The following is a 13,759-nucleotide window of genomic DNA, read 5'->3' on the forward strand; positions in this document are numbered from 1 at the left end:
AAACTGATTCCTGCTTTTTTTTTCACTCTCTTTCAAAGTTTGCATTCATTTCCACAATTTTCTTTTCCTTTTTTCTTTTCTTTCGTCGACGGTTTATGAGTTTTGGTTTCGATTCTTGCTGTCTGGGCACACATTTGGTTTATTGGATAGTCATTTTTCTTTTGTTAGAGGTCACACTTCGGGAAAAAAAAAATGTGTCGATAATTTTTTTAAATGTTATTCAGATGAATATTTTTGTAAAGAAGTATCAATTATTGCATGCAAGGATTGATGAACGTTGCAGATGATGTATTGCACATTTTATTTACGATTCGTTTTTGAACGTATATTAATTTCCTGTTGACAAAACTACAAGAAATATATATCATATATTGGCTGTTTACAATTTTTGAAATGTCAGAAATTATATATCCGGTATTGAAATTAAAAATCTTAGTCTACTTAAGGGAAAAGTAGTTTTTTTTTTTTAAATTGCTATTTCTTGATAGATATTTTTTGCATCATTGCTCAATTTTGAGCCACCTTTGGTTGTCATGTAATTCCAGTACCAATCATAATACCGTTAGTGAGAGCAACAATTACAGATATGTACAAACTTTTTGCAGTAATATAAATCATATAAAGGGAGGGACTTGATAATTACGGTAGAACTTATTTCAAGTGCATATATAGTTGAAATACAGACTTCAATTCAAAAGCTGTTTACCAAAACGATGATTAAAAAAAAACAAAAAAGTTTTAACACATCCAAGGCTGTAACATGTGTTTTTCAAAATTTCTGGCAAAAATGTAAATACAGGTTAACCAGTTGCGGTGGGAAGACGTGCAACGCATGTCGAAATGCTTTTGTCACAAAGACGTGCTACACACGTCAGCAGGCAATTGTCACAGAAGTAAAAATGATGTTTGTGACCCTTCGATTGAGATTGTTCGACAGAATACTGTTTACATGCGTGAAATCTTCGATCCAAAATTAATTCATTTAGAAGATAATAAATCTTTTTCCGATATCTATAAAGTAACGAATACTTGTGTGGTCTCAGTGGACCTGTTTGGGCAAGCACACTTGTGAATTTCTTATCACCGTAAGTGGTTAAAGGGATCTAAATGACATGTTTTGTTATAAAATTTATGTGGTAATGATTTTGGAGGAAATAGTGATGATTTGGCCAGACGTCTGGTTTTAAAATTATAATTATTTCTTCAATTTTATTTACAGCCACAAAATTTTACCATTCGGTGCATGACAATCCACAGGGTTTGAGATTACATACATATATTTCGTTATATTCCCCACTCATTTTTGGACTGGTACAGTGCTCAGGAATTTAGAAGGGCATTGTACATCCTTTGTAATCGACTGTATTTGTCTTTTCTTTAGATATCCTTCCAGAATCTGTTTTTTTTAACGTTTCTCCAGAACTTTGTCCACAAATGGAGCTACTACAGGTTGGAGCGTCTGTGTACTTTAGAAGTAGCCTTGATTAATAAATTGCATCGATGCCCTGTTAGTTCTTATAGTTGGATCTGTTGCTTCAATAGATTTGATAATGATTTATTTCTCTGGAGACACATTAAAAGCGTGATATATTGAGTCTGAAGAAAATTTGGTGGACATTGGCAGATGCAGCTGGATGTATATTCGAAATATATTGGCAGATACAGCTGGATGTATATTCAAAATATATTGGCAGATACAGCTGGATGTATATTCGAAATATTTAAGATATTTGTTAGTGTGCATCAGCTATTGTTGACTATACATTTTTTGTAAGTAGATGAATCCATGAAATGCTTATTTTTTCTGACTTAAGGTGTCTATCTCATTTAATTGTCGCTCATATGTTCTCTGTCATCACAGTTTACAAGTAACATTTTTCTATATGCATTACGGTTAATGTGATTAGTTTATTAATACTAATTAATAGCATTATATTTAATAATTACTAACATTATTATTAATAATTCCGAGTTAGGCTGACCACCTAACCGGGACATATGCTTCTCACCCCAGGGCCCTCGGTCAAGAAAGCAGATATGGGCACGTTAGGCCTTGACCCATATCTGCTTAGGCCACATTGAGCTGTCGTGCCACTGAGTTTAGTTTAGTTATTATGAATAATAACCGGTTAATTATAATATTAATGTTAAATGGTTAGTTATATTATTAATAATAATAACTGATTAATCATATTAACCATAACACATATACCATATCCACTGGGAAATCAAAGTTTAAATCGGAATTAATATTATTAATAATAACCAGTTAATTATATTATTAATATTAACCGGTTAGTAACATTATAATTAATAATAACCGATTAATCGCATTAATTGTAATATGAATACCGTATCTATGGGCAAATCAAATTTTTAACCGCAATTTTCTGATCCGGAAGCAAGATTTTGCAACGAATCAATTCTTCTATTTTGTGAAAACACTTTAATTCATCAAACTTTCTTCCTTCTAAAAAAAAAATTCTTTTTCAGTTTTTTTGAAAAAGATTAAAAGAAAATTTATTATTCTTATAAATAATGTCACATTTTTTTCTGGGTGAATGTCAGAAAGTGAGAAAATTTTCGATAAATTGGTTTGCTTTAAATAGATTGCAGTTGTTAAAGGAGAAGCTGACAAAACAGAATTCATGAGGAAGAGACAGTAGAAAGAGAGAGATATAATGAATCTATAAAATTATTTTTAATCGAAAATAATAATTCTGAAAATTTTTTAATAATCTATTTACTTATGAAGTTATTATTATTACATTAGTAGCAGTAAATGCATGAATGCATTTTGCATTTTTTATTTTTCAATATTTTTTTAGAATAACATATACTTTATGAACAAATTTTCTAGAGAATCTCTGGAGCAAAGGGGTCTAACAAAAACAGCACATAACGAATACACAACAAAAAAGTAACGAAAAAAAAAGAATGAAAATCAATAAGCGAATCAATAAATACTATTTTTTAATGATTGTTTTTTTTTATTCTACGGTAAAATAGTGGAAATCTTGAGAGAAGCGATCCCCATTTAAATCACGTGATTTGAATTCCGATCTCGGGAATTTGTATTAGAAATTCTTGTTACAAATTTTTTGATATTACATGCTTATTATATCATTTAACGAAATCGACATCGAATGATTCATTCATACTAAATCAATAAGAAACAGAATTGATGGAAAGAAGTTATGAAAAAAGGAAAATTAATTTTTAATAAACTATTAAATAAATAATTGTACTATTAAACTCATGTAAATTTTTAACTGTAATCGATTTTGAAATTTTTTTCATCCTAATTTATTTAATTACTTGTTGGGTAATTAAATATTTGTTGTCCGAACTGATGTCAAGCTACGTGGGTAACTTTGCAAAAAAAAAAGAAAAAAAAAAAAGATCTAAATGAGCAAGTTGATCTCGTATGTTATAATGTATTTGATGCTTTAATTTTTTTCTAACTTGCATTTTAAACAAACAATGTGTTCTAAAGTAAATTTAGTGTATTATATATTAGAAATCGATAGAAAAATCCTACACAATGATCCTACACAATCCAATCCAACACAATAATTTATAGGATTATTTTCACTCACGAAAAATTGCTTACTTTATCGATCTTGTTATGAGGTACAACAATTAACTCAAAGAAGTTATCGATTTTCAAATTACATAATTTGATCGACAACTTAAAACAAAGCATAGAAACAAAAAATAGACTTGTACATTTTTTTTCAATAAAAATATCATATTATTGGAACGAAGATTATCGTTCGATAAACTGCGCATATTCAGTTGTGCTTGGCACAGGATTTGCGTGATCTGAGGTTTGTGTATTCAGGAATTGGTCAATAATGATGGCGGATCTGATTCTAATCGTGCATAATGTTGCCATCTACGAACATCATTAAAACGGGTTATCGTACCGAATAAAAATTAATTACCTCGCTAGAATTCAATTTTCTGCATCCGCTATCGATTTAGTTAGATTTCTATTTCACATTTAACGACAAAATTTAAAATTAGGTAAATTCAATGTTCGCAGAAGTTTAGAGAATTTTTTTCACGAATTTAAAATATTTTTAATTTTAATACTCTTGTTATTAATTATAAGAAAATATTCTCTTTTTCTGAAGCGATTAGTTTTTTTATTGTTTTCCGAATCGACTTCTTTGAAACATGTGTGTATACTTATACATAAGCGTGTTCATGTAAAAAAAAGAAAGAAATGAAATGTATACACAGGGGGATTCAAAATCTACTGTTTAAATTGTTACAGGAGATAGCAAAGACAAAAGAGATGCCAAAAGCGCATCGGGAACTTTGAGGAGAAACGTATGTAGATTAATTAGAAGGCACTGGAGTTGGATTTCAACGCATTTTATTTTAAATTTCGATTGCATGCGAAAACACAAAAATAACAACAACCAAATGCTGATAATGGACATGCACTTTGTTTATGAATTATTTGAAGGCAATAAAAAAACTAGGGCATGATTTTATACGGATAGGACCTAAATAGATGCAAACTATATTATCAAAATTTTGCGAATTTGTATTGGTACTTGAATGAACACTGATTATTCTGCAGAATACTGAATGCACATATCATACAAGTGTAACTTATTATCGAAGAAAGACTCTACATTTTGCACTGGTTTGCCATTTTCGAGTCTTTGTGAGTCCCTTAGTTGATTCGGATAATATTTCCTGTGATACATTTCTTTGTGATATGGTTTTTACATTTTACCTCCACTAACATTTTTTGCGTTGGATTTTAAATCACCCTGCATACAAATACACAAATACGCAAAAATATTTCTAATTATAAAACATCCTTTTATTAAATACAAGCTAAACTTAGAAAGTTATATAAATTGAAGAAAATCGATGACTGCCATCTGAGAATCGTCATCTATAAGAAATATGCAACCTACGTGTTAAACTTTTATCAAAATCAGGGAACTAGAATTAAAAAAAAACTAATCAAATTATAATGATTCTCTTATTTTATTTTTCAATGTAAATTTGATATTTTAAAAAAATAAAACATATTAATATTATTTAAAGAAGAATTTAGATGAGTTTTATTTGACTGTTAATTTTATATTTAATTATTAGCTAATATTTTTCATTTCATACAAATGCTCTTAATTTAAAGATAAAGCTCTTTTTTTTAAAGTTTTATTGCATTTAAAAAAAATAAAACCATGTGTAAAAAGTTCGTTTTATATTTTAACTTTATTATTCAGATTCTTTTATCATTTAAATCATATAAATCTATGTTTACCAGTTAAAACTTTTACTAACATAAAAAAATTTCCAGCGCAATTAATTTGTTTGTTTGAAAAAATATTCCGTTATGTACTGATATTAATGGAAATATCTACATATCATACTTCAATATCGTAAAAAGTATTAATTTTTTCAATTTCCGATTCTTTATTATAAACCGCGTCTTTTTTTTTCTTATTCTTTATTGCATCATTATCGCAATAAAGAATAAAAATATTTAAAATCATTGACTCAGTTGAAAGATATGTAATTCAACCAATAATAAATATATCTGAAAAAATACAATAAAATATTTTTGCGTAATACAAAATAAAAAAAGACAATAACACACTGCAAAATAAGAGAAAGATAATAATGAATGCAAATAAATATGAATTAAAAGGTTGAAGCAAATACAATACAATGATGATGCAATAAGATAAAAATACAAAATGCAATAATGAAAATAACTGAATATACAGAATAAACATAATACTGAGATAAAAAAAATTCTATTTAAAATAAACAGAGAAGTCAGAATTTTAAATCTGCTGCTAAACATTTAGTTTGCTACATAATTATTATAAACTGAATTTTTCTTTTGTTTTTAGTTATTAATGCTTCATTTGTTATTCAAAATGAATAAAAATCACACATTTTGTAAAAAAAAAAAAAAAAAAAAAATGCTTTAAAAAATTACACTGGAACCTCGTTTAACGGGCATAATTCATCTCCTGATCTTATTCATACTGTTAAACGCTTGTTAAGCGAAAATAGAACAATACGCTCAGTTCGGAAAAAAATGACCAAACAAATTTTTATTTTTTAATTTTATTTTAATTTTATACTTATATAATAATGCATATTTTTTTTTGTACAAAACAATTGTCTAAAGATAGTTATGCTTCAAATACTGGCAAACTTAAACAAGCATAATCAATTTTTAAGCTCGTATAGCTACTGTTTTATCAGGGTGATACTATTCAACATATAATGCAATGATTTTTTATGTATTCAATATTTTCATTATTTTGCTGAAACGTTGTTGCTCTTGCATCTTCTTTTTCTGACCAAATCTTTTCCATAGCTTTTTTTATGTGATATACAATGTAGCTTCATAAGTTCTTCCGTAGTTCTGGCTATGTTCTTTTACCAGCTGGTCGATGTTGTTGCTATCCTCCTCTAGACCCATGATCTAGGTCAGAGACAAAATCTCATCCATCGAGGTTTCTCAGGCTTTTTTTTAAACCCCTCGACGTCGCGTTCGACTACGCTATCCGGTTAAAAACTTTTTCCATGTAGATATAATGATACTCTTCAAACAAGCGCTCAACACAAACTAATACAGGCCAATTCAACATTGCGATATCACCTTGTCTCCTCGACATTCATTCTGCGAAACATCGCTCATGACTCGTGTCATTTTTTAATATTTTGTTTTGTTCTTATGCGAGGTGCTTTTTAGGCGAGGTTTGATTGTATTTATACATAGAATGCTGTCGCTAGTGGCACCTTAAGTTTTACACTCACTTTTAAGTATGCCACTTATAAAATCAAGCTGTCTGGAAAATCCTAATTCCATTTCGTTTTTTCTAGTTTATTTAAACATTTTTTTCAATCCAATAGGGTCCTGCATCAGAATTAGATTTGCGATTAGAAGGCCCTGTGTTAGGATCTCTATTCCAACAAAAATCTGACATTTCTGCATAATGCGAATATAAGGTATTTAATTGTAATAATTATATAATTACAGTTGACAGATTAATTTATTATTGGAATTATGCTGAAACGTTTATAGTTCTTCAGTGTAGTACTTGTTTGCAATTTGTTTCCGGTGATAAGGAAACCATAGATTATTTGAAACAATACCATGGTCTATCTTAATATGAATATCTGAAATAATTCGTTGTGTGTCATTAAGTTATTCCTTTTTCTTTTTAATCAAATCAGAATCACAGGAGTTTAATATCCGAGTAGGACAAGTCTCTGCCAGCGAGAAAAAGAATCAGTCACGAGTGTTAACCAAACTGTTTCAGAAGTTGTTAAAGCTATAGAATGCTCCATATGAATTATCAGTAGAAATGGACTGCCTCAGGTATTGAACATCGTTAGGAACTAGTTGCACATTGCTACCTCATCCAGAGATTATTTAAGCTACAGAATGCTCCAAATTAACCATTTACAGAAATGGTACAGCCTCAAGTATTCTACATCGTAAAAACCAAGTTGTGCATAATAAACTATTATCAGACTATTAAAATGATTAAGTGTTTCGTAGAAATCATTAATAGAAATAATACGGTTCCTTGCATTCTACGTCGATGGAAACAGGGTGTACACAACGCCTTTTGAGATTACAAATATTTTAAAATAGTATCTATATAATAGTAGTCCTTAATTATTATTATACAGTTCACATTATAAAATTTCCAATCCTATCTATGACCTGAATTAAATACTTTTTCTTTTACTTGTTATGGAAAATTCGAAAATCATGTTTAATATTTTCTAAAGACATTTCCAACAGCCCCATTCTGTTTCCAACTGAAGCATTAACATTACAGACTAAAACCAAGCAAAATGTGTTATGCCAAGCTTTCATTTAGTTATACTAAATTAAAATACTTTTTTGTGAAATGCAATGATTTTTTACAACATCCTTTGTTTTCTTAAGAAAAATTCATTAAATTTAAATTCAACTCTATTGCATTTGATTTTTCTTTGCAATGATTTTCAATGAACCATAAAAAGACATATAAAATAAAATGAAAAAAACGAATCATATTAAATAAATTAAAAATTTCTTATGTGAAATTAAACATCAAAAATAAAATAAATGATTTCTCATGAATTTTCATTTCCATCTCAAAAGAACTCAAAACTAATCATTCCATTTCTTTAATTCAAAAAAAAAAAAAAAAAAAAAGCAAATGATAAAGGAAATTCACCTTTTGAAAAAAAAAAGAATTGCGGCAGCATTTTATAATGAATTAAACGATATCGAAGAAATGACGAAGAGAAAAAAGCAGTGTTATGCTAAATCCGTTTAGGTTTATTCCCCCCACCCACCTTTCGGAATCATTTCCTCGCCTCCACCCATCTCATTATGATCGCAAATGGGAGTGCATCCACTGCAAATGAAACGACTCAGTCAGTGTGAAGGAAAGTCATGTGATTTGAAGTCCCGAGCAACATCCACTGGAGAATTCGTTGCCCTTTTCTTCAAAGGAAGACGGATTGGGTCGGATTTATTTGCGATTTATGTAAACGGCGGAGAAAGAATTACTTCACTTTCCTAAAAGATCTTCCACTATCTTCTTCTTTTTTTGGCTATTATTATTCTTCCCGTCTTTTAGCCGTTTTTCAGAAGTGGAATTAAATATTTATTTAGGTATTTTGCTTTCATGAAAAGGAAGAAAATTCTTTTTAAATGAGACGCCGCCCGTATTTGGCTGAGTAGTTTGAGTTTTGTGTTGCATAGTTCCCTGTTTTGATTCGAGCAAGTCTTTAAGTTAAGAATTTTTGAATAAAGAACTTCACCGATAGGATCAACATTTGGAATGAAAAATATTTTCTGTTATTAAGCGGAATTCTTTGATTCTGTCATTTAAAATGTTTATTTATCTTAACTAGAAAAAAAAATGTTTTGCATTAATGGTTTTAAGAAAGCGTCATCCTTTCATAAATAAAAGTTTTAGTATATATGCTTCACACCTCTCTATTTGTAATTAGATATAATAAAAGAAGCTCAAGATCAATCTTTAAATCTAATTAATTTTTTTATTAAAGAAAAGGAAACAAAATTAGTGCCTTTAAGAGTTCAGTGTGTTAAGGGAAGATCGGATTGAAGAATTTGAATAGGAGAAAGAAGCAAGAACTATTAGATAATTCTTATTGGATACATATACTTCTAACCGACAATATTAATTGGCGACGAAAATTGGCGAAATTGATCCAGTTGCTGTGATAGAGGATATGACAAATTTTTATCTGGCAACATTCCTCGAAATGAAGTGGAAGGGGAAAAAAACCATTGATGGCGTATTTAGGGATGAAGAAAATTTACATGAAGCATAAATTTTCGAAATTGGTATAGTGGTTATTGCTGTACCAGTTTTGGTCAAAGAACTATATCGCAGTTTTTTCAGATTCGTAGACGGACAACAAAGTACAAAATTTCGCTCAAAAATGAAGTAAGCAGGAGGGTAGTCAACCATTTATGATATATTTAAAGATCGCAGGATTTCATATGAACCAAAAATTGATGAAATTGAACCAATGAAAGTGGGCCTTGATGACTAGTTCTTTGTCTTATTTATTTTTTTAAATATATGGATTGCGATTGGACGAAGACTTTCAGACTGAAATTCTTAGAATGGGCAAAATTTTCCTAAAAGATAATTTCAATTAATTCTGTTTAGCAGACAAATTTACTGACAGACGAATACGGCTATTATTATCAGCATTCTGTATGTTTAATGAAGTACAACTTATCCCCAGTGCAGGAAATTTTTAGCATATGTGTTGCAAAAAAAGGCTAGATGTCCAGAATTATAATAATAATAATAAGGAGCTATAACTCTTCTTCAGTCAAAATATCTTATAGTTACGATATGATTTCTTGCAACAAATAGCTCTCAAAATGTGGCAAGCAATAACATTTCAGTTGCCATCTTACGAAAAGAAAATTAACTGTTTCGCAAATTAAATTTCGTTTTTGCAGCTATTTAAGTTTCCATCCGTTTGCTGAATTTTTTAAAGGTTGGTAATCATTTCGTGAGTCCGGCGATGAAACCATGTCGTTATCTAACGTCTAACCATTGATTGTAGAGGGTTAAATTACATCATAATAGCATGGTTATCAATTTTATTTGTCAAAGCTTTGTGTGCAATCAGTTATGTGCAATTAGTGTTTTGAACGCGATAGAAAGGTACAATTTCTAGAGTCAAGATGGAAATATGGAGTTATCGTACAAATAGAAAGGATGGACAGTGAAAGATGCAACATGCTTTAAAAGTTGAAAAAAAATCTGCTATATAGTAATGGAACCGAAAGGATTGCAATTATTTCTGAAGAATCTCTTCAATTTAATACAGGAAGAATGAAAGTTCATTTTGCTGCTAAGTTAAAGTTCGTACTTCTGTTTCTCATAAAGATGAAAACACTCGCGTACAGTATTTATTATTTATAGGCTCCTTTAATAAGCCAGTTTAGCAAATATATATATATATATATATAGGGTGTTCATTAATTATTGTCGGGGTTTCCGTACCTCATAACTTTCGAATAAAAAATATTACGCAAAAACCGATTACATATTCGTAAATTACAACTCAAAGAATTTTATTAATGATATTAAAATGTAAAGCTTGCACAATTTGCACTTTGTAGGCATTCAGTTGAAGGCGGTTATGGAGAACGTTCCATATCGTCGTATGCGCTCGGTCTTCATGCTCCCTTTCGGTGTAGAACGCTACCAGTTTCCTGAAATTGTGTTAACCAGCGTCTGATAGAATTATCCGAAGGAGGATCTTTCTTGTACGTGGTCCTGAAGCGGCGTTGAGTAGTTATGACTGATTTAGTTTCGAAAAACCACAATACACACATTGCTTTTTCTTGCACGGTCGCCATTTTTATTTATGACGTCATAACTACCCAGACTGCAAATGCGCTAAGATCGCATTGTTGCCACGTAAAATTCTTTGAGTTGTAATTTACGAATACGTAATCGGTTTTTGTGTAATATTTTTTATTTGAAAGTTATGAGGTACGGAAACCCCGACAATAATTAATGAACACTCTATATATTCATGCGGGTGAGATTGTTTAACGAATAAAACTACGGATTTCGAATGAAATTTCAGCTTGGTGAAAAAAAAAAAACTACAATGATTTATCAATGTTGTATTATTAATTCAATAAAATCTTTCACCAAGTAGTTTATTTCTACGCATTATGTAGAAGTTTTTCAACGAATTTAATTATTAACAGAATTTGATACAATATCATCTTTTTTTATAAAAAACGAAAAATTTTCTGCAAAGAAAAAACGCAAACCATCCCTAAGCAAAATTATTGTGTCTTGTTCTTTTTTTTTTAACCAGTGAGAAAGGAAAACAATTCGAACAATCATTCAAAGTTCTAAAATGGAATTTTGCATAATGCATTCATAACTTATGGTCAAAATCAAACAAAACAGGAATTTTCAATTCGAAAATGAAATTAACACACACAAAAACGAAACAAAGCAAATACGAAAAGACAACGGAATCCATTAACCTGTGTTCTGTGCTTTTCTTATTTGCTAAATAAACTGCGCCTTTTGTTCCAACGCGTACAGATACAATCTAAGTGAAAACTCACAAGGTTCAGAAGATTGAGAAAAAAAAAATAATATTTTATGCTGAGTGCCAATTTTTTTCACCACAGTTTTTTATGTTTCGTTTTTTATCGAAGGAACATGTGCTGGTGAAATAGTTCGCCCTCCTGCTAGGTTGAGTTGTTTCTATACTGCTCTTGCATTTCTTCTTTTAGCGCATTGTTTAAAATAGGACTTGGGAGAGAGACGAAAAAAAAAAAAAAAAACTTTCTTGACGCTTCATGGTCAAATGTTGATCGGGCATTATCTAAAATGAAATGCAGTTTTTATACTGTAAGATATTCTCAAAGCTTCCATTCTTTTTCAGGTTATTGTAAAATACATTAATGTGTGGTTTCTAGAGTAAAGTTTTTTTGTGTGTTTTCCATTGAAGGAATAAGCCTTTTGTAGCTGCTCCGGTTTTAGTAAATGGACAATTTAGTTTTACATTACGACACATTTTTAAGTTAATGAAGGTATTAAGGTTATGTTTTCGTGTTTGCTTTTACCTCTGTAACTTAATGAAAATACATACGTTAGTATTATTTTCTGATTGTAAATTTTTTTATTTAAAAATGTATTGATTACCTATACAAATTATTTATAAAAAATTATTGTAATATAAAGCAATAAATTCATTGTAATTATTTAATAAAAATTGAAGCAATAAAATTCTTAGAAAATAAATTATAATTATTATAAAATAATTGTTTTATTTCTAAATATAAGCTTTTGTTCGATAATATATCATACATAAGATTATGAAAATAAAATAAATTTCAAACAGATATAAATTGAAAGCTAATATTTTTCAGAATCTCTCAAGTAAAAAAATAATGCAACCAATTCATGAATAATTAATATTTCCAAAATATTTCTGAAAATAATTTTTAATGCATTAATTTATTTGATAATGATGTAAATAATTCAACATAAACACACATTCTAGTCTAATATTTTATAATTCATAAAATTTTCATTTTCTCACATTTATATATGTTTTTTACACATTTATTTTAATGATTTTTACATATTATTTACATGATCACACAATAGGCTAACATTTTTTAAAAATTGAACTGTCTATAATCTACTTCAGCCTAGCGGCCATAAGTAACTGCCCAGTTTCTCCGCACGCGGTGGAAATTCGCCACTGTGTATTCGTCGGTTTAACAAGGTTGATAAACACAAATTGACAGGAATGTTGTCTCTTTAAATTTCTCTTATATTTGCATATTAAACTGCTTTTTATGTTTATACTTTTCATACAATGTAGAAAGATATGCATTTTAGAAGTTTTCCGGTTGACAGTTTGGTGATAAATTAGATACAGATTAACAATTTTAGTATCAATTCATATGCCAAATTACATTTACCTAGCTTCTTGTCTTTTTGAGTCATCTGGGCAACTTCTAATTGTAAATTTTTTGAAGTAATTTGAATAATTTCTTTTGCGATAGATATAAATTTAAAATGTAGGATAAGGATTCTGATCTTTATTGTTACCTTTACATCTTTCTTTTAGATTTTACATTATAAACTACATTTTAATTACTAAATTTGTAATTCACATTTTACTTACTTAGCTCTTTATGGTTTATAATTATTGAGTTCACTGTTACTCAGATACAGACAGACGAAATTTGATATAAATCTACAAATTTAGTGTAAACGTATTCCAAGTTTTATCCATCTGGCTCAAATTTGTTTTGAGTTATTGTAAACAAAGGCAGTCAGGATTCCAAAACATTATTTATTCTTTTTATTCAGGAAGGTCTGCAGTGTGAAAATTCGGAAAAATCCATACTTCGAATTTTTTTGACGAGTACAATACTTTTTTTGTATGCTTCATTTACAAGAAAAAAACATGCATTTGTAAGTTAAAATGAGATTGATCTATTAAATGTAATAATTATTGCTTTAACCAGTTGCTAATCCTTTAAAATCTTTTTCAGCAAATTTTTTTTTAAATAAAAATATTTTATTTTACTGAGAGGTATTTCTTTGATTTTGCTTTAGCAAATTTTTTAAAAAAATTAAGGACTATTCTGATCTATCCAGGTGCTTACATTTATTTCCATCAGAATCGCAATGTTTCTCAAATTCTTGAGCACGCTCGTCTT

At 29.2% G+C, this 13,759-nt stretch overlaps 1 long non-coding RNA gene across 1 annotated transcript in view; it reads left to right on the forward strand.

Annotated features, from left to right (window-relative positions):
* LOC129978290 (uncharacterized) overlaps positions 1-13,759 on the forward strand; it is a 252,882-nt gene that overhangs the window by 3,192 nt on the left and 235,931 nt on the right. The gene's annotated exons all lie outside the window — the stretch shown is intronic.

The sequence above is a fragment of the Argiope bruennichi genome, chromosome 1 (genome assembly GCF_947563725.1).
Source record: "Argiope bruennichi chromosome 1, qqArgBrue1.1, whole genome shotgun sequence".
In the NCBI taxonomy this organism is placed as follows: Eukaryota; Metazoa; Arthropoda; class Arachnida; order Araneae; family Araneidae; genus Argiope; species Argiope bruennichi.